The 22,631-nt window shown below is 40.7% G+C and overlaps 1 long non-coding RNA gene across 1 annotated transcript in view; it reads right to left on the reverse strand.

The window, feature by feature from the left end:
* Positions 1–8,566: 8,566 nt before the first annotated feature.
* The window catches only part of LOC112119283, a 26,639-nt gene continuing 12,574 nt past the window's right edge, over positions 8,567–22,631 (reverse strand). Inside the window, exons 2-3 of the long non-coding RNA XR_002909102.3 lie at positions 10,217–10,391; positions 8,567–8,744 (exon numbers count right to left, since the gene is read on the reverse strand). This is a non-coding gene — a long non-coding RNA (uncharacterized LOC112119283). The remainder of the gene's footprint in view (positions 8,745–10,216; positions 10,392–22,631) is intronic.

Here is a 22,631-nt window from a genome sequence, read left to right on the forward strand (position 1 = left end):
TTATGGGAGATAATGAAGAACTGCACAAAAGTTTTAACTATGTGATTAGAAAGAAAAGGCTAGACCTGAGAGATGTTATAGAGGAAAAGAGCAGAATTTGAACACAGCCTGGGTGTGAAGGATGTGGCAGAGGGAGGAGTTGACAATGACCCACAGATTATGGACCTGAATGAATGGGGAGAATGTACCACTTCATAAAAACTTATCTAAAAGCAAAATTTGATTTGAAATGGTGACTATTTCACACACACATATTTGCTGTTTTCTCACAGTCCTGGCTGCAAGCATTGTAACAATTCTCTTTGAAGCAAGGAAGAACGCTCCAAATATACCCCTCTTCCAGCTCCATTTGTATACTTAGCATGGGACAGGCAACCTATAATAACAGCAATAAAAGTGAATTGACGGTTCCCTGGGGCTCATATTTGTAGAAGAATCCCAAGAACACAATGACAAAAACATTCTTTAAATTATACTGTTTTGCCTTTTTATGTTTTTATAGGATCTGTTATTGATTTGTTTATATTCCATTTACTTGTTAATGGTCTAGAAATACATTGTACAGTATGTAACGTATCATTATCATACTTAGCTCTTTACTCTTCCAAGCCATTATTTGGATTCCATTTTCCTGTCTTGTATCTGGGGACCAAAGTAGTTGATGTACATGCAGTTAACATTGAAGGAAATTGGTTGTATCCTGCATGGGTAACCATATATATGAAAGACATTTTTCTATTGTCAAATTTACATCAGTGTAAAGAGAACACTTTTTTAAAAACTCAGGGAGGATTAACAGCAAAGACAAACATAGGCTGCTACTTTGTCCTTTTTTTTTTACTGGCTTCACTACTCAGTTTTAATCATCCATCCAGGCAGTGGGCACCTCTCTGTCTTGTTCATTTAGCATATTCTTTTAAGATACACTCTTGCAAAGTGTTTTTTGCATCTTGTTTGAGCAGTGAGGATATATTTACACTGCAGATGGAAGTATGCATCCCAGCACAGGCAGGCAGACATGTGCTAGCTCTGTTTGAGCTAGCGTGCTAAAAGTAATAGTAAAAGAAGCGTAGGTGGCAGCTTGTGCTAGCCACCTGAGTATGAACTCACCCAGACCCTATGGGTATGGGCTTGGCGAGTAGCCTAAGCCACCACCTACGCTACCACCAGCTACACGGCTATTTTTAGCACACTAGCTCAAGGAGAGCTAGCATGAGACTGTGCATGCTCCCAGCTGCACTATAGATATACCCTGAGAGATGAGGCCCTCAGCACCCTTCAGGATTGGGCTACAGGGTTTCGGTCTGGGATTGCCAAAAGTACCTAAGTGATTTAGGCGCATAACTCCCATAGGAGGTTCAATACCTTTTAGAAATCCCACTCTCTGTCACCCTTACCCAGCAACTGAAGCTCTGTGAGACTGAACTAGATCTGTACCTCTGTGGCTCTATTATTCCTCTATTCGACTATGCCTAGGTAAACTCAGTTTTGATGGAGCATCCAGTTTTCAGTGAAGTCCTGTCTTTCATTACAGCTGTGTGAAGAAAGGTAATTCTGTGAAAGGGAAAGTCTTGCGGCCCCCCAGCTCAGGGACAATCTGCCTGGTAGGCTGTCTCAGAGCCACAGACCCTGGGCGCTCAGGGTCTCTAGCAGCCCACCGAGCAGGACTGCTTAGAAGGTGGGTAGCCCAGTTGTCAGAGAATTGAGGTAGGTCTCTCAGAACCCTGCCTGGCTTCCAGAGGATTTTGTCAAAATCAACCTCTTGCAGAACAGTTTGATTTATATCAATCTGCAAATTCAGATGAAACAGTAATTCATCAGAATTTTCCAACCAGCTCTGTTTTTCACCAGGATTTTATGGCTAGGTTGATTGAAACATGAGGACGGAAATGATTTGCTCCCAGAGTCACATGATAAATCTGTGGAACTGGGATGAAAGAAAACCCAAGATAAGCCTGCTTTTGCTTTAACCACTAGACAATATGGCATCTTTTCTGCTAAAATAACCCCTTCAGATTCAAAGGCTCAGGTTCCTAATGAGCCAACAGGCGAGAATCTTCCCAAAAGTAGCTAAAGCCATATTCTGTGCTAACTGTGAGCTCTTGTCAAGGGAAAAAAATGATCTCCTTTAGAAAGGTGATGACTCGCTGTGGCTGACCTATTTGATGGAAAGATCAGGATGTCTCAAAAAGTCACATACCAATAAAATGACATGGTCCCACATAAATGATGTCTTGTTCTGTTGCAAACTGCATTGCCCTGTTGTCTTTAGATTTGCTTCCACTTCCATTGAAATCAATGGCAAAACTCCCATTGACTTCAATGGAGGGCAGGATATATAACCCTCTGACCTAACCCTTACTGACATAAGGATTAATTCAATACAAGCACAAAGCTTGAATAGCAAAAACAACCATTTATGCCAGTGACTTCACCATTGATATTGCAGAAGTAATGGCTGGTGTACATAATAGTCCATCTAAGATGGTCTCAAAGGCTTATGGCAGTAAGGACCAGTGGAGTTAAGAGGGGGGCAATGGGAAATGTCTGATGTGGTGTTCCAAGGTCCATAGAAGAAACATAATTTCCCTAGATAAATCACAGTTAGTCCCCCAAGGTTGAATAACACAGGAGGCCCATGGAGTTTGAGCTTGAGTCTCTTCTCACACTAGTGTAATTCCTTTGATTTCAATAATTCCTCCTGATTTACACCAATGTAAAAAGAGAATCAGGCTCTAAAGCTGCAGAAGATTTTTCTGCTAGACTGAGCTCTAACTGTTTACCATTAAGATATCATATTATTGTAAGCTTGAAATGTCATTCTGTTACAGTAAAAGCTTTATTAGAATGGCTTCATCATTGCTACTCAAGTTCAGGTTGAACTGGCGATTCCATTATAAATCATAATTTTCCAGGGTCCCCGGGCCATTTCAAATTGCATCAAACTCTGAAATTTGATATTCAAAGAGCTCTCAGGACCAAATGCAAATTTCTCTCTCTCCCTTTGTGTTTCATGTTGTTCACCACAAATGGCTGAAATCTGAGAGGTCATTTTTTAATATGGGTATGTAAGAAAATAGCAGTTAGACAAGGTCTAAGAGGCTGTTCTGACAAAATGGAATAATTAAATAAGGAGAGAAAATGTGAAAGGTAAAGAAAAATTAAAAGTGAACACAAGAATGCTAGTGAATGGAAAGATAAAAACGCTCTCTAAAATGACTCAGGCATGTTGAGATAGATCTACTGAACACATACACAAGTCAGTATTCTACAGTATTGTTTTCTTATTATAGGTCAGGGTATATCCTTTTTAATTCCCTTTTCTTTAAGTGCTTATTTCACAGTGTTGAATACACTGTAAGTATCTAGAGAGAAGACAGGCCAGAGTTTGTAACACTAGCTGCCATCTGGTTGGGAGAATGCATGAAAGCTTCCCCACCTTGCACCTTTCGTTCAGTGGCCAAGCACAACTGCACTTCCTGCAATTCCCTGGGCATAGGAACAGCTCCCTACTAGCACCACTTATGGTGCTATCAACCCACAGAGTGTGGAGGTAAGGTGCATTATGGCACTGCATCATGGCTGCCTCTTGATCAGCCAGCATAATTGTTGGCCACGATGCATGGTCCTGTGAGGTGGTGAAGTAGTCATGCTGGCCCTGCACACTGGGGAACTCTAGGAGGCATCATGACTTCTTCAGGTGCACTCATTCTTGGAGCCCCCTCTGGGCAGCATTGCGCTGGCCCAAAATGGTACAATCTGCCCATCTAGCTGAAACAGCCAATCAGGGATGTCATTTCAGAAAACTTCAGGGATTAGGCGGCAAAGTTGTGTCAACATATAGAACATAATATGTGATTATATAATATTATATCCGGCAAGGTTGGGGACAGGAGAGAGTAGAAGACATAATATAGCATATGGATCTATGAAAAGTCTGAGGGAGTGCAAACCAATGTTGCAGGGGCAACTACCCCCCTTACGCAATAGCAAACGATGTCCCTAAAACCAATAAAGGTACATATTCCCTACTGCCTTGTGGTCCTTTATTTGGTGACTTGTGCTGGCACAAAGAGCTAGAAAACAGCCAGAGCTGTCCAGCCGACAATTCTCTTGGCACGAGGGAGCTCTTAGCTAATGCAGAGTCAGTGTAGCTGCCTTTTGCACCAGCCCCCCATTCAACCCTGGTGTGGGGAGGCGCATTGGGGTAGAGTGGAACTGAGATGAGCCCAGAAAATGATAAGCTTTGGCTTCTTCCAACTGGCATCCAGGCCTTTGAGGACTGTTGCCAGCTGGAGTAGGTTGATGCAGCCTTTAGGCCAGAACTCAGTTGGCACTGATCAGCTCTGAAAACAAGGGATCTGATGGTTCCATTCCCTATCTTCTGCACCGAAGGCAGCAGAGAATCTGGGCCAATGTGCTCGGTTGTCCTTAACTCACCCTGTTCCCTGAGTTACTGCAGCTAATATGACATTAGATGAGCCTGTGTATATGTGTATGTGTGCGCTTTAGTCCCTAGAGGCCAAACATGTGAAAGATGTCTTAGCTCATCACTGCCTGTCATTTTGGTTGGATCTCAACCTGTACTTACTTACTAATGTTTTTTTAATGACCTTTATAATAAAAGGTTTTGGCATGACAAAAGAAACATCTGGAGGAATATACAGGAACCTTAGCAGGTCTGCATACTGTACTTGCTGTAAAAGAGAAATTGATCCTTTATTGTGATTAATTAACCAAAAAGTCACAACACCCATCAGTAGGCAGAGAAACCTGGAAGGCCACCATATGTTTTCATTATCATATGCGTCCATGAACAGTAGAAGGTTTTCTACTAGGGAACATGAGAGACTTAATTAGACAGTAAGTGAAATCTCATGACAGATGGCATTCTAACTTTTTTTAATGGATTCTGGCAATTTTTTAGTGTTTTTGTTTTTTGCCTCCATAAAAGGTATAAACTTTTAGTAGCAATCATGGAAGTTGGGCAAATTAATCAAAGCAGATTAACATTTGGCTTCAGATAAAAAATACAAAACCAGTGAAAATATTATGAGGACGTTGCTCTTTTTTTATTTATACTTCATAAGAAGATTCAAAAATCTTAGTAAGAGAGTCTCTCCCTGAGGAGTATAAGTAAATCTGCTTTGCCTCAATACATTTATCTGCTTTTCTTTATTATGCCACGAAGGGATTTTTTTTCTCAGTGCATTTGAATGAGGAATTCAGAAATCAGAGCCATGGGGAAAAAAAATCACACTTCTCTTAGATCTCATTAGTCGGCATATTAATTGTGTTTGATCATGATACAGGCCATGTGGTTAATATTAAATTAAATAACAGGCATGATGTAAAACCAAAGTCCTGCCCATTTGTGGCCAATAAAGATCCCAAGCTACTTGATACAAGGGTAGAGATATTACTCTGGTGTCCTGGCTACGTTCCAGTGTTGATAGTCACATTCTGCTTATCTAAAATTCCCCTGCAGTTTCAGCTGAAGGAGTCATTCTTTCATCCCACTGACTAGGGGTCACCAAGTGAAATTAATAGGCAGCAGGTTTAAAACAAACAAAATAAAGTATTTTTTCACACAATGCACAATCAACCTGTGGAACTCCTTGCTGGAGGATGTTGTGAAGGCAAAGACTATAACAGCATTCACAAAATAACTAGATAAGTTCATGGAGTATAGGTCCATCAATGGCTATTAGCCAGGATGGACAAGGATGGTATCCCTAGCCTCTGTTTGCCAGAAGCTGGGAATGAGCGACAGGGGATGGGTCACTTGATGATTACTTGTTCATTCCCTTTGGGGGAACTGGCATTGGCCACTGTCAGAAGACAGGATACTGGACTACATGGACCTTTGGTCTGACCCAGTATGGCCATTCTTATGTTCTAACTACACGTGTGCTTAGGTATGTGCCTAAGTACCTTGCCAAATCAGGGCTGAATTACACTGCTGTGTTGCTGGTGCAGAATGGCTAGTGTTTCAGCAGTGGATGAGTGATACATCTGGAGAATATATCTCTTTCTTTGATTCACCATACTGGAAGTGGTGTAGTCTGATCAGAAAGCATTTCATTTGGAGTATGAAAATCTTTTTTTGTAAAGACATTGGGCAAAAGTATCACTGGTTGTAGTAGCTTGAAAGAAAAATGAGGATAAAGAGTATCAAGGGATGAGTCAAAAGCCCAAGTTCAATCTAAAGCTTTTCATGAGAAAACAGAAATCAGCAATGATGTTTTTCACCACAAACAATGCAGTTGTCATTTGTGGCTCCCCAATGAAACCAGAAATTGAAGTAAGTGTTAAAGAAAGAAGGGGAAATGAAAATTTCATCCATGTACAATTTAAGGCACTCATCTTTTCTAATGTAAAGTTACAAAAGTAATCACCTGTTAAGAAAATGAAATCCAATTGCTTTCTTCCTCACTCTGAGAAATCATTACATTCAGTTAACTGAAAAATATCCATGCACAACAAATGAGCTGCTGTCCATAGTTACAATAAAAAGAACTGCAGGCTGCAGCCAGTTTTGGCCAGTTATGTTTGGGTTTATTATAACAAGAATTCGTATTAATAATGCACTATGCAGACCTAGCATAGGAGAAGCAATATCGTACATAAAGAATACACTGCTCCAAATTCAGAGGTGATGTGTATGTTAGACCACCTTTATATTCAATTGGATTTCCTTACACTCTGATGCCCTTAAAACTACTTCCTCCACTTTATTGATGTCTAAAAGAGACTAAGTTGGTGCCACACATCTGTTGAGAAGATATATAAAAGCACACCTTAAAGATACTGCCACTCTAATTTAACATACACCTTCTTCCAACATTTCTGTATGTCAGTTAAACCCACAGTGACTCTTTTAGACATTGGTAGATTGAGTGTAAGTAACTGTAAAGGAATCTAAGTTAGTATAAGGGGGTGTTACACGGTTTAGAGTGGATCATGACCATGACTGCCAGCCTCAGAGCAGAATGTCTAGAAGCAGGACAGAGATCCCAAACTGGTGGTATGTTCTGTAATTAGATTTCACCATCCCAGTAACAAGTGTGAACTCCTAAAGCACCCTAACAATCTTACCATGGAGTCACAGACAGTTCCCTTGGGTATTCCAGTCTATCTTGCCACCCAGGGAAGATGGACTTAATGATAGTCAGTTGCTATACACCAAAGATCACAAAATATTCAGGTTGCTTCCAGTCCCAAGAGACCAGTCACTTGTTCAATTTGTATCTTAGATATCTCACCAAAGACAATGCTTTGTAGCCCATCCTGTAATAAACTAACTAAAGATTTAGTAACTAGGAAAAAGAAGTGAGAGAGTTATTACAAGGTTAAATTAGACAAACATATACACACAAATGAGTTACAGTCTATGGTTTTAAAGGTGACAGAGTTGTAGTAATCTGTCAGTTCTGTATGTCTCTTAGGGCTAACCCGGTTTGACCCTGGGGAATCACCACTTTTTGTCCATAGCTCCAGCGCTGTGAGAGTCCAAACAGCAAAAGAGATGAAATTTTTTCCTGTCAGCTATTTTTATTTTCTTCTTCCAGAACTCAAGCCAATGGGATGAGCCCTTTTGTACATAGCCTCTTCATGGCGTGAGAAGGCAATTAACAAAGTCTTTGTACTGTGATGTTCCACAATGCCCACTTAGTTTTGATAGCCCTTCTTGATGGGCAGGAGACGATCCCTCCTGACTGGGTTCACAGTTTCACAGCAAACATTTTTACAGTTATAAAGCAAAAACTTAAATATTACCTGATAGCATGTGATAAGGATATTATAAATGAGATTAATGCATGCAGCAATTTACAAGCATTTCATGAAGTCTAAACACTAACACACTGTTATAAGTTCAATCCTTATCTTAACCATACTAACACACGCGTGAAACAGACTGGTTTCCAGCAATGAATTTGTCAGTGCTCAGTTGAAGCCTAAAGCCTTGGCAAGAGCTGGAACCTGGTCTGCCAGCATCATGTGGGGAGGGGTTATCTCAGTTAATGTAATAGGTCTAAGTCAGTGTACCTGGGATACTTAATTTACATGTCGCCTTTGAGTTTGAGCCTGTGTGTCCAAGGGAATCTAAATTATTAAGTCTAAATGAATCAAAGTAAATCTAGAGGGAGCCTAAATTGGTGACACATTAATATTGAATTGGAAGAAACTGTAAATTACATCAAGATCATTTTGGGCATTTATATAATCTCTAGGATAGTCACAGGCATTATTACTGAGACAGATTCTTAACTACTTGTATTTACAGGATAGCTCTCTTAGATTTCAAAGGAAATTATGAAAGGGTTAAACACAAATACAAATACTAGATGAAACATCCCAAATATTGACATTCTCTCCCACCCTCAACACATACATCCTCATCGGCAGTCCCTCAATTCGAGGATGATCTCTACCACAGATTTACGTATGGGTCCTCCTGAGATGACTCAGGAGTCCGATCCTGGAACCACAGATCTGCCCTCAGTAGGTACAGACATTTCCTGGCAGGTCAGCTGCCTGCTGGGATAAAGTTCTTTTTTTCCCTTCCGTCTCTCTATCTCTTTTCAGCTTCGAGGGCAAGGCACTTCTCCCTGAAGTGAACCACTGCCTGATGGAGGATGTGGCGCCACTGAGGTCATTTGGTGACTTGCTCTTCCCAGCTTGTGATGTCCTCATCAGTTGTCTTGATATATGCTTTCAGTGTGTCTTTGTAGCATTACATCCTAAAATGTATTCAAAGACCTATGATAAGGCCTGGCAGAATTCTATTTTTTTTTTTTTGACAGATATCAATGTTTATTTTAAGCATTTTTTAAATATTTTTATCAATTTAAGTTTGTACAATTGTGCGAAATTAAGGGTTTTAAGCATTTTTATTATTATTTTTATCAATTTAAATTTCCACAGTTGCAGAAAATTATGGGGGGGGGGGCGGGGTCAGACAATATTTAATGACAGAAGTTGAGATTCCAAAATGTAAGGCTTTATAGCCATTAAAACACAAACTGTCAACATCACATGCCAAAATATATAAAGTAAATATCCTTAAATCAAACTCCAATCTGTTCTCAAGCACATTTTTCTTATCTTGCCTAGCTGCAAATTTCTATTATTGTCGATGGAATTATTTTTCTTTGGTTGGTGTGTGTGTGGTGAAATCAACGTTTACCAACATTTACTGATAAAAATCAAATCCTTACTATCCTATATATGATTAAATTATAAGGATTTGGAACCTGATTCTGATCTCATTTACATTTTTTTCTCAGTAATGTAACTCCAACTGACTTCACTGGAGTTCCTTCTGATTTACTTTGGTGTAAATGAAAGCAGAATAATTTCCACAAAGAGCATGTGGTATCCAGGACTAATATAAGTGTAAACATACTTGTTTCTGAGTGAGAATGACTTCAACATTATGGAAAGGTCTCATTTTAGTTGAATGTGAATCAGCGTCCCACCTTCCTTAGGAACAAACAGAGAGAATTTCTCCGGAAAGAATATGAAGCCAAGTGTAGTAGATGTTAACTTAGACTTAGTACATGGGGTGTCCAGAGGTTCATGTGAACAGTACTGTCCACTGTGAGCTGAATTATCACTGAGAGCAGGAATATTACTGAAACTGACAGAATCATAATTCCTGAGTATGAAAGATGAAGGGAGTTGATGATGTCAGAAGTAGTTGGGCTCAGATTCATCTCATGTAATTCAGGCCAATGATAGTAAATTACTGGGTATTTTTCCAGCCAGTCTAGGGATAGTACTGTGTAGTGACAAAGCATGTGAAATCCATGTTCCTTGGGCCTGGGATTCTAGCATCATTAGCCATGGACAAGTGTTCCACGATCTCCTAGCAAAGAAAGTAAAAACAAACAACCAAAAAAAAAATCCTATCAACTTATGGTATTATATGAATTCAGATAAAATGTCCACGCGTGCATGTCATCCCTAAGCAATGGCAAGACAGAAAAAGGAGCACATGCTTTTCAAAAGACCGCTGGAATATAAGCATACCTCATATCCATATTTGGCTTTATTGGCTTAACATGCAGCTCTTTAAGAATGCAGATTATCCCCAGCAGACATTTTAATGGGGCACAAATTGAATGCAGGTTTTTCAGCATCAATAAAGACAAGCCCAACAATGAAGTCTTTGCATGAAAGTAGACAGTTAAAAGTACAGCAAAAGAAATACCTTTAAAGATCAATGAAACATCTTGTAGCACTCAGGGGGAAAAGATGTAGTGCATAATGGTGTGCCAATCCTGGAAGAACTATGCTATAGTTATGAACCAATTTAAAATGCCATATTCAGCAGCACTCAGTTGCATTGTGTGGTGTATCAAATCCTGGACACAAAGTGGACCAATCTATAGAAAACATTGGAAAATAAATGAGACATTTCTATTTGAACCAGAATTGAATACAATCACATGACTCTCAACTGTTAAGACCTAACAGGGAAGGAACCCAGGCTAGAGGTTAAGCAGTTAAAATAGGAAGTGGAGAATTTGTAGACTACTATGTATAACAAAGTGACTAGAGGCACTATGGTATAATCTTGGCCCCATTAGAGTCAATACCAAAAGTCTCTAACTTCAATAAGACCAGGATCTCAATCTATATTACAAAGATATGCTTCTTACAGAGAAATCTTCCCCTGTGATTTCACAGTGGTGCAAACTGTGTTGCCAACTGGAGGGAGCTTGATCAATTAGCAGCATGCATCTATATATGCGCCTTCCCCTTCGTAAAGTGCCTAGCAAACCATAGGTAATAATATATATTATCTATATTACACTGGAACCTAAAAGCCCCATTTGAGATCAGGGTCCCATTCTGTTAGGTGATGTACATAGTAAGAAACACTCTGCCCTGAAGAACTTACCACTTAAATACACAAGATAGACAAAGGGTTGAGAACTGAGGCACAGCAAAATTAAATCATTTGCTGAAGGTGACAGTGCCTGTGGCAGAACCATACATCAAACAATGATATCCTGAGTCCCGGTCCAATGCCTTAGCCACACAACCATCCTTCCTCTCAAAAAGTAATAATAATAAGAATTTTGCAGATTAACACAGCTGAGATTCTAACTCAGGTCCTGTGGTTTGCTTAGTAAACCAAAATGGTATCTATCCCTGGTTAAGTCAGTAGGCATTATGAAGCATCTAGATGCCATTACAACGTCTCTGCTGGATTTTTCTGTTTGAATGTATTAAATGTTATATGTATATATAACTATGTTATAATTTGGAAAATCCTGAAAGATTACTGTCACTGAAGATTTTCAAAGAAAAACTAAGGGGTGAAGGCACAAAATTAAGAAAAGCAAAATTTAGATTCAATATCAAGACAAAATTCCTAACAGTGAGCTCTGTTAAGTAGAATGCCCATGGTTTGGGTCATTTCCAAATGTACTGGAGAAAGCACTGGGAATATACCATAATGAACCATCATGCACTGGCCATGGGACAGTGATGACTTAATTGTTCTATCTGTAAAATCTATGATTCTATGAAAGGCAATTTTCACAGACAAAAAAACTGTAAACAGTAAACTTTCATGCTGTGAAGATCTGCATTCACTGGAGGACTTGGCAAAGTTTCATATTCATGAAGATATCTACGGTGAAATTGTGAACCCATTAGAGTGAATGAATAAACTCCCATTGCTTTTAAGGAGGTTAGGATTTCACCCCAGGTTTAACAACGAAAGGAAAATGTGGTAGTTTGGCAGAGATGTATCTTTTCTGATTGCAGCTTCACTGTCAAAATTTCATTACTGAACTCTTTGGGGCAGGGACCAAATTTTTTATTACATGTTTGTACAGTGCCTAGCATAACTGGGCCTCAATCCTGACTGAGCCACTAGGCATTATTGCAACACAAATAATTATTATTGCTAGAGATGGGCATGACCCATTGAGTTCTAGGTCAAGGTCCAAACTTACCCAAAGTTCATAGAGCTTGGTTCCAGTTTGGAATCTTACCTTAATCAGTTTTTTTCCCCTAGTTTGTAAAGAAGAGCCAGTCTTACTACCTGACCAATGTCCAGCGAAATTAGTAGGAATCTTTCCATTTACTTCAACCAGCACCGGATGAGGCCCTTAGCTACTATTTGGGGGGGGAAATTCTCATGATAGTTTAACAGCTTTTCAATAGCACTTTTGGTTTAGACTTTTCTTTAACAGAAATAGCCCAGAGTGCACCGCATTTACATTAATTTTAACCTGGACAGATGTTAGCCGTTTACACCAAAGCAATTTAATCTTACAAGCACTGTATGAAATTATATAAATCTCTCAGAAAACAGAATTGCTCATCATTTGTTTCTAACCAGTATGATTGCTTCCAGATGGTAACTCAGATCATGACAGTAGCAGTGACAATACATGGAACATATCGTAAAACTATAGTATGGTTTGGAAACTGGGCTAGTTAAATAGACTTTATACCAAGCCTTTCAAGATTCAAGTGTTCTTAAAGTTATTCAAGCCTCAGTAACGTAAGGAGTTATTTTCCCACAATGTTTTAAAAACGTAATGGATTATTCTGATGGGGGGTGATTACAGGGAAAATCAAATGAATATATTATTGAACTCCTTTGTCTGTTTTTATTTAGTCACAGGCACAGCATCACCTTTCAATTATTCTTAAAGTGAATTAAAGATGGCAGATTGAGAGCCATGGCAGTGGACATTCTCTATTTATCTAGAGAACATAGTACTGGCAATGTCTGCACAACCGTCCCCTATACAACATCAGTCCTGAGCTGGACGAACCACCACAAGGTTTAGAAGAGTATCTAGGTTCTGCAGTCTGTTCTGTCCTTGGCTTCCCTACCAATGAGAGAGCCTACTGTGGTGGTGGGTTTTGTAATGTTGAAAAGTGTACAGTAGCAACAAATTTGAGATCACCAGCTCTTTCACATTGGTTACTGGGCTGCCTTAAATGGGAACAACTTTCAGTAGCTACTGATTTGAGCTGGATTTAAAGGTACAGCAGAGGTTTTCAAACTGGGGGTTGGGACCCCTCAGGGGGTCGCGAGGTTATTACATGGGGAGTCACGAGCTGTCAGCCTCCACCCCAAACCCTGCTTTATAATGGTGTTAAATATATTAAAAAGTGTTTTTAATGTGTGAGGGGGGTCACACTCAGAGGCTTGCTGTGTGAAAGAGGTCACCAGTACAAAAGTCTGAGAACCCCTGAGGTACAGCCTAGCAGAGAAAGGCACTTGTTATTTGTGGTTTTGTCATTTCACATTCAGGCCAATATGAGATCAGCTTTTCCTTTGCAGCCCTGCAATCCTTGCCTGGCTCAGTGATGAGCTGGTCTCCCAATTCAGATTAAAACCACCTAATGGTGGCTCTAAATTGTGCTGACATAGGAATTGTCATAGTTGATCAGACCAGTGAGCCATCTACCCCAGTATCCTAGTCACTCTCCTCCAGTGGAAAGAATTGGATGGTTCAGAGGAAAGTGTATGAACCTTGCAATAGGAAGATGTGGGGTAATCTGTCCCCAACATTAGGTCTCATCCTGATCTCTCACAGTTACAGGCTGGCATAAAGCACAAGCCCCCTACATTTTTATTGTAATTAATTATAACTGTGAATAGTCTTGATATCCATGTAAATAGCAAATCCTTTTAAAAATCAGATTAAATTCTGGTTTCAGAGTAGCAGCCGTGTTAGTCTGTATGGATCTCAACAACTTCTAGTGGTGATGAGTGCCACCGGGTAATTTCACATTGTGTGAAATAGTATTTCCTCTTAGCAGTTTTGAATTTCCCACCCTTTAATTACATTGACTATACCCTTGTTCTTCTTGTGTCATGATGAGACAGGGAGAACAGAAGTTCCTGATCTACCTTCTCTAGGCCATTGTTTTATATACATCTGTCATGTCCCCTCTTATTCATCTCATTTCCAAGGGAGGCTATACCAATCTTTTAAATCTCTTTTCATATACAAGGGGGTGTTTTGATTTGTTTTTAGGGGGGTTGCCAACAACCACTTGAAGACATTCTAGCAACCAATAACACTGTGATGCAGGAACACTCTGGCCACACTCCCTTTTCCTGGAAACACCTCTTAGACCATGGATCAGGAGTAGGGATGGTAATCATTAAGGTGGTTGTACATCACTTCAGGATTTCCTGGAGGAAATCCTTTGGTTGCTGGATCTAGCATCTTTAAGGCAGGTTTTGGCTGGGAAATCACCAAAAGAGTATCCTAAAGGAGTAAAAAATCTGGCCCCTGGTACACAGCTCTATCAGTGGCAGAATGGTGTAGCAAGTAAAGCTGGTGGCATTTACACTCTATGTAAAGCTCGTCCTAGTGTCTTAGCTTTGAGAAGGATTATATTTCAAAGCACTGGTGCCATAATCTCTTCCTGATTTTGCAATGGGGAACACACTTATAAAGCTTTTATTAAATTTTTTATATATTTCCTTTCCACATGTATAAAATATTTCTTTGTGAATTAGAATCATTTAAGAGCTAATTACAGAAAGTGAAGATTGCATATTTCTCAGCTCAGTGGCTTTCAGATGCTGAACAAAACACCAGAATAAGAGTTTCAATAAAACTCAGCAAGGCAAGAAACTGTAAATAACATCTGTGAAAAAGGCTTGAAATGTCAATATGTTTGGATGTGAGTTTTCCAATTCATCCCTTCTGTTATAAGTGAATTATAATGAGAATCAAGAGGATGCCAAGCCTTTGAGGAGCTTGTTGAAAAATTGATTTACCTTTCACTATTATCCCACCTGTTGTATGAAAGGACAGACATGGAACATAGATCTGTAAAGTCACCTAAAATGCTTCTTAAATATTTTGAATCTTTGTTTGTATGTGCAGTGGCAACCACTTTCCAAAACAAAGAAAGCCAATAAATTCCATGTCTAACAGCCAACTGGCACCCATTAGGTACTGGCTCGTGCTGGGAGCAATGCACAGCTGCACTGCCATGATATAAGAGACATTGTTCTTGAGGGAGCCAAAACAAACAGGACAGCGTATTTGCCTCACTGCTCTTTAGCCCTTTGGAGAAGTCCTATGGCCTGAGTTCTACAAGAGGTCAGACTAGATGAACACAATGGTCCCTTCTAGCCTACGAATCTATGAATCTACCACACTGCAGTATGTGCTCTGCTCCACACAACTGGCTAGCTTCACATGCTGCTACCACAGGGGACATGTGAGGCCAATGACTTCTCCTCTTTTCACCCCATCCATATCCTCTTTGGGGTGGCTAGCACCAAAGGCGACCGTGGGTAACCTTCTCCGTGCGCACATCATGTGTACCTTGGACTTTCCTTCTCTGTGCCTCAGCCCCCCCATCTGTAAAATAGAGATAATGATGCTTACATTCTTTGTACAATGCTTTGAAATCTATAGATGAAATTGCAATATGAGTGCTGGATGCTATTGAGACCTGAAACGGATCTTACTTACACTTGTAATAATCAGGACTAAATGAACTGAAAGTTAATGGTTTTATACTAGTGTTGCAGAGAAGAAAAGAGAAGCATGTCTTTATTTGTTGTTAGCAAAAAAACCTACCTTCTCTGCATCCCATATTGCTTGACTGATCTGTACAATGTAATATAGGAATGAAATACAGTATATCTATTAACTGACCTGCAAAAATTAGCACAATCGATCAGGTAGGAAATAATTGACCTTTTAAGCAATTGTTAAGCTTTGCTAATCTTATATAGCCTGCATTAGGTCATGACTTTGCTGTAAAGTTGTTTACACCAGATATTTGAAAGCAAATCTTCTGCAGGGCATGCCAACAAATGACACAAAATATTATTCTGTATGATATAAAGATATTGCTGATAATCCTGGAGTTTTCAGGAAAAGCACTGATTTTTCATCCCTTACTGTGAAGTATCCAGTGCCTTATTCTGTTTCCACACCCACACCCATCTGCGTATGGGTGGGTAAGGGAAAGTGAGATGAATTGAGCCCTGGATGGGCATAAAAAATTTTTTCTCCCCTGTCTCTACTAGTCCCATTTCAAGGGGAACCTTTCATTGATCCTCTTAGCAACTATCTGAGGCCTGCTCCTCTAATAGAATCATAGGAATTCCCACAGTGAATCACTCCAGAGGTCCACTAATCCAGTGTCTTGTCTCTGATAGTGGCCAGTACCAGCTGATTCAGAGGAAGGCCAGAAGAAACCCTGCAGTAGGCAGTTATGGAATAACCTGCCAGCAGGACATGAGTAATTCCCATTGACTTCACTGCATATCCGAATGGGGAACGGGGTCCCTAGAATCTCATGGAAGGGACCTCAGAGGAGCTGTGCATTATAGCAGCAAAATTATGTTAGTAACATGTATGGCAAGATTTCAGCTTTAACTTCATTGTACGAGGAGAGTAACCACCCAAGTCTCCTCATGATATCACAAGATATGATGTGCAGCACACTAACTCTATTGTACTCAACATACTCAATGGAATTACTGTGTGGCATGTCATCCTATATTTCTAGGCAGCTAGGAAGTTAGCAAGGTAGAGGTGACATGCTGAGATTTTCTGAAAAGAACATTGTATGTTTCTCCTGGCAGAATCAAATGCTATTTGCACAACATTTAATTAAAACCCAGGACCAGTTAACATAAACGCCTAATGATGTAACAGCACTTAATTTGTTAGAAAATACATTTATAGCTTCCACTTTGGATAGACAATGTAGGAGAAGAAAAGGTCAACAGGGGGATTTTTTGAGCTATTTCTAAATTCTTGCCATATTAATATAAATAGCCATTCACCCTTGTAAAATGGAATGCATCAAAAACCACGGGCATGAGGGTATGATTACTTTCATGCAAGTTGGTAGCACATTAGTATTCTGAAAGGGGAGAAAAGCCTAACTTGGGCTTGCGGAGCCATGACATTGATAGCCACCAGGAAAATGGTTTCTTTAATTAATTTTCTTCCAAAATTATCCAGACCATTAAAACTGCTTTAATACTTGCTTGCAGTGAGAATCAGTTCTGATTTATGAAATGCTGCTAAAACGTAGCAGACAAGTATGTAGGGGAAAATGCTTAAAAAGAAATCTAATTAAACCCATTTTAATACCTTTCATATTAACTAATAAGCATTTTCTCTGCAACCTAAGCTGAAAATATACATCTGGATATATATCTGCAGGTTAACATTTATTCATTCTTTTCCTGGTATAGCATTTTAATCTGCTATGACAGTGTCTAGTAAATGTGCAAGGGGGAAAAAAAGGATGTAAATACTGATGGACTAGCCTAAAGAAGTGAGAATTTTATGACCAATAACAACATTTGTAGTTACACAAGCTAAGAGAAGGGTAAACAATATCTGGCTGCAGGATACAAGCTGATCACTGTAGGGTAGGAAGGATATTATTCAACTAGTTTGATGTACTGTGTCTGCACAGGGTGAGTGGGAGCAGTAATCTTCCTCAGAAGCATCATTTACTGGCCATTATCAGAGACAGCAGCACCATACTTAAAACTGCCTAAGTCAGAGAGCTGAGAATTTCTTCCATACAAGGGAATGCTTGGTGGCATAAAACCAGCATAGCCTCCCTGGGCTATGGACCAGGTAATATAAGGAGTGTGCCAGGGTCAGGAGGAGTTAGAGCTGAAGCAGAAATTATTCGGGTGATTCTGGGGTAGCGGAACAGTCCCTAAGGGAGAGTTCCACCTGGTGTAAGTTACAGAGCGGCTGTAATTTGTGCCTGAGCCAATTCAGACCTTGTCTGCCCTATAGGGCCAGGAGAGATGGCAATGTTACTTTGGGGTATGTCTATATTGCAATCAGAACAGCACATAGAGGCATACCCGAGCAAGCTTTGATCAAGCCAGCTCACTAAAAATAGCAGAATAGCATTGGCAGCAGAGGCAGCAGCATGGGCTAGCCACTCGAGTACATACTTAGGGTCTCAGACAGGAATATACTCGGGTAGTTTGCCCATCCCGCTATCTGTGCCACCATGGCAACACAGCTATTTTTAGCATGCTGGCCTACCTCAGCTGGAAATTACACCTCCTATTCCAGTGTAGACATGACCCTTTTCTCCCCTCCCTTCTGTGCATCGAGGTAACACTGGATGCAGCCCAGGATACAAGCCAATATGTTGTGCATGATGTGCCAAAGGGCTAACATATTTTAGTAATTTCTGTGGGCCAGATAGCTCCCTCTCCAGGAAAATCCCATATACGGAGCTGGAAAATCTTTGTGTATCAATTCATGGATTTTCCTTCTAATCACTACTTTGGACAGGCAGAAGGTTTGGTGGGCCAAATACAGATTTCTCTTAATCCCTGCAGATCTTGGCACACTTCCTGATGATAGGGGACATCTGTACAAAGGCCTAATTCCACAGCTTCTTGTTCCTCCTCCTTCCCCTAGCTGTGCTCCCGCTGCCTCAGTCCACCTTGGAGGAATTTCATTGAGAAGAGGAGCAACTAGCAGAAGATAAATACGAAAATACTGCCCCAGTCTGCATTATCATTTATATACAAGTCAAACTATCTTAGGTGCTTTGCTGATAAATAAAAGATACACTTCCTGCCCTGCAGAGAGGGTGCTCCATGGGTGGGGGTGCTATGCTAGAAAGTGGGGGATGAGGGTTCACTTCCTTCATCCACCCGAGACTCAGTTCCTCAACAGTAAAATAGATAACTTGCTCCTGCCTCAAACAGCTGTTGTGAGGCTAACTCCATAAAAGTCTGAAGTGCATAGACAGTATGGTAATGGGGGAGGGGGACCTGTATAAATACCTAAAGGTAAATAGCTAGCCTCATGATTCTCCTATGAATAAGTATTATAATACCAATTTCACAGATGGGTGAATCAAAGCACAGAGGTTAGTGTGACAAGGCCACATATAGTACCTAGGTGTTCTGAATCTCATTTCATAAACCTAACTATTAAGTCACATTTGCTCCAATCATCTAATATAGAGTTCAATCCATTATACAGGTTGGATAACACTCAGGCCTTGACTCTCAACTGCTTTGCATCTTCTGTTGTCACTCTCACTTGTGCAAAGTAGGTGTAAAATACTTCAGCGTCAAATAGAAGCATTTTACAATCACATTGCTCAGGTACAAAAGACTCCACAGGCACCATGGCCTTGGAGATATAGGTCCAATGGATTAATTACTGGTTTCATTACATGGGTGAACTGGTACTGATTAAAACAAAAACCAATATGAACTTGAACTGTAAATTCAGCCTGAAACCAAACATATCTGGAGGTTCCAAAAGTGTAAGTAACTTCATGTGATTATCATTATAGGATTTTCTTGCACCTCAAAATGCAAGACTTTTCCAAAAGTCATTTTCCTGATTCATGCTCTACTTAAAGATCGCCCACATGTCCTAATTCTCCCACCTCCATCTGACAGTTACTTCTAAAGTATCACAATCTTCAGCAGTACTGTCAAGAAAAATCGTAAAACCCTAGAAAGATCAGTTAAAATTTCTAAGATGCACAGAATCTTGCAAATTACAGAAGGAAAAACCTGTTTGATGATCCACTTCATCTTCCAGACTGTCCAAAATTGTTCCCTTCAGTATAGGTTCTACTTTTGTTCCCAGTCTTGTTTTATATGTCCCACAAGAGAAACTTCCAACACAATCCTTGGGAACTGTTCTGAAGCCTAAGGCATCTGTGAATTCATCAGATATTTTCTTAACAAGACTTTAAGGCAGAAAACAGGATTCTACATAAGAAGAGGGAACATTGAGGTATCTCTGCTTTTGGTAGGAAGTGCAACCCTAGCACAAAGATCTTATTCCAACTAAGACAAAAATCTGTGCAGCACTCTCCTGGATTGAAGACAGTCATTTGGAACTGTTACTGGCTCTGCTGGATTTAGCCAGGGGGAGCTCTCCACATTCTCTCTAATAAAGCAGAACCAGAACTTTCAAATATATTAAGCTTCAATGATGCTAGACTGTGGATGACCTCTTTTTCAAAAGTAACACTACAGTGGATTCGCCTATTTGCTCGTATCTGAATGTTATAGTTGGCCTAGTTCAAAGACATTACAGAAAATCTCTCCTTCCCTTCCAGAGTCAACTTAGACATTTACTTTGCAACAGGTATTGTGCTACTGAACATTACCATTTTTGAAATGCAGAGTACAGAGAACTAGCTAAACAATGTGAGTAAGGAGAAGTTTGCAACTGAGTAAAGTACAGTGATGCTGATCTTTTGTTCTCCAGTGCAGTTTAGTCTCCAGGTCAGGGTAAAAAGCAAGAATATATTTTCAAGAAAGTATAAAGCAACCTGCTTGGATTAGCTTTGCACTCATGAAAAAAATCAGTGGTTCACTGCTGTATCAATTCAAAATTCCATTATTTCATACAATGACAAAATGTTGGCAGTTGGCCAGCTATATGCCAGGTATAAATCAGAAGCTGTATGATTCAGCCTGAAGTCTTCACCAGGGCCAAAAGGCAAATGCAGAAGAGCACATCTTTATACATTTACTCCTTTAAAGAGGTGGCACTTTCAAACAATTCCATTTACACCATTGAATATATTTTCATTATATGAATCCAGCTTTATTTGGTTTTCTTTTATTAATATGAAGAAATGAATAAAGGACTATATAGACATAGGAGTGTGGGGATATATGGATCCTGATTTATACTCTAATAGGTGAGGATGGTTGATCACATGGTCAAAGTACAAAACTGGGAGTCAGGATTTCTGGCTCTCTCAAAGACTTCCTGTGTGACAGTGGGCAAGGCAAAATTTTCAAATGTGGCTACTTATTTTGAGTGTCTCAATTCTGGAGTATACAAAGTTGGATGTTCTTAAGATACTGAGACATGCAGCAGTGACTAGTACCTAATGATGCATTGAGGAGTGGTTGCCACATGGAATCACAGAACCTGACCCAACGAGGTGCTGAGCATCTCTGCAATTTTTGGGCACAGTGCCCTTAATGAGGAGAGGGCAGTGATTCACCATGCTCTGTGTCTAAACAGGATTTTGAAAAAAAAAAATCTGTATGCACTCAGTAGGACCATATAGACCAGGGATCGGCAACCTTTGGCACATGGCCCACCAGGGTAAGCCCCCTGGCGGGCCGGGATGGTTTGTTCACCTGCCACGTCCGCATGTTTTGCTGATCACAGCTCCCACTGGTCCCAGAGGGGGACTGGGAGCCGGGAGGAAAAAATGTGGGGAGAGCGGTGGATGTCTCTGATCAATGAAAAGCCAATGGAGGAAATTAGGACTGGCTGGGCAAGGGGACTGGCAATAAAAACCAGTGGACCAAGGGGAAGGAGATAAGAAGCCGAGGATGGATGGGAAGATAGATCTGATGAGAAACCAGGGTGCAGGTGAAATACTGTGACTGCTCAGGGCAAAGACACTGGGTAAAAAACCAGGCTGGTGACATTGAGATTGGACCAGGACCCTGGGCAGGGGAATGGGACAGGGAGCAAGTGGGAAAGGAGAATATGGGTAGTGAGGGAAGGACTGGAGGATAAGTTGGGGGAGGGAGACAGGCTGAATGAGGAGCTGGGAGGGGAAGAGCTGTTACTGGTTGGGTAAGGAGACTGGGACTGGAAGTGTGTGAGGATTGGAATGAGGAGTCCAGAGGGATGAGATTAGGACTTGCTGGGCAAAGAGTTTGGAATTGTGATGAGACTCCTGAGCAGTGGGGCTGTCTCGGTGAGGAGAATGGGATTGGGAGTAGGAACCAGGGATAGGGAAAAGACAGGACTCAGATAGGGACAGGGCAGGTGGGTCATGCTTTGATGATATGGGCAGAAGAGTCTGTGCCTATTAGAGTACACTCCTCTCCAGAGCCTGGAATGGAACCTAAGATACCCAACTCTCACCATCCCTCTGCTATCAGCAAATATCTGTAAAACCCACTATCCAAGTGTCCCATCCCTCTCTAGTGCTGGTTCAAATAGACTAAGGATTACAAGCTACTACGGCTATCAATTACTCTGCTAGCTCCAGTGGAAGAGGTCTTTGTGGTGGATCAAAAGACTTGTCCAGCATCCAAGCCTGCTGATGACCCATGTGGGTGTCAACATTATGACACATGATGGAATTTCTGTTTGTTTCAGTTTGCTTTTCAAAAATTCTAGGAAATTACTTAAAAAACAACAACAACCAACCAACCCTAAGGCTATGTCTACACTACAGAATTAGGTCGGATTTATAGAAGCCGGTTTTATAGAAACCGGTTGTATGCAGCCAATTGTGTGTGTCCCCACCTAAAATGCTCTAAGTGCATGAAGTCGGCGGACCGCGTCCACAGTACCGAGGCTAGCGTCGACTTCCGGCGCATTGCACTATGGTACCTATCCCACAGTTCCCGGAGCCTCCGGCGCCCATTGGAATTATGGGTTGAGATCGCAATGCCCGGATGATGCAAAGCAGTGCCGCGAGGGGTTCTGGGTACATTGCGTCAGGCCCCTCCCCCGCCGTCACAGCAACGGCAGACAATAGATTCGCGCCTTTTTACCTGGGTTACCTGTGCAGACAACATACCACGCCAAGCATTGAGCCCGCTCAGCTCAGCTTACCGTCACCATATCTCTTCCGGGTGCCGGCAAACGTGGGACTGCATT

The sequence above is a fragment of the Terrapene carolina genome, unplaced genomic scaffold, assembly GCF_002925995.2.
Source record: "Terrapene carolina triunguis isolate 2854851 unplaced genomic scaffold, T_m_triunguis-2.0 Scaffold96, whole genome shotgun sequence".
In the NCBI taxonomy this organism is placed as follows: Eukaryota; Metazoa; Chordata; order Testudines; family Emydidae; genus Terrapene; species Terrapene triunguis.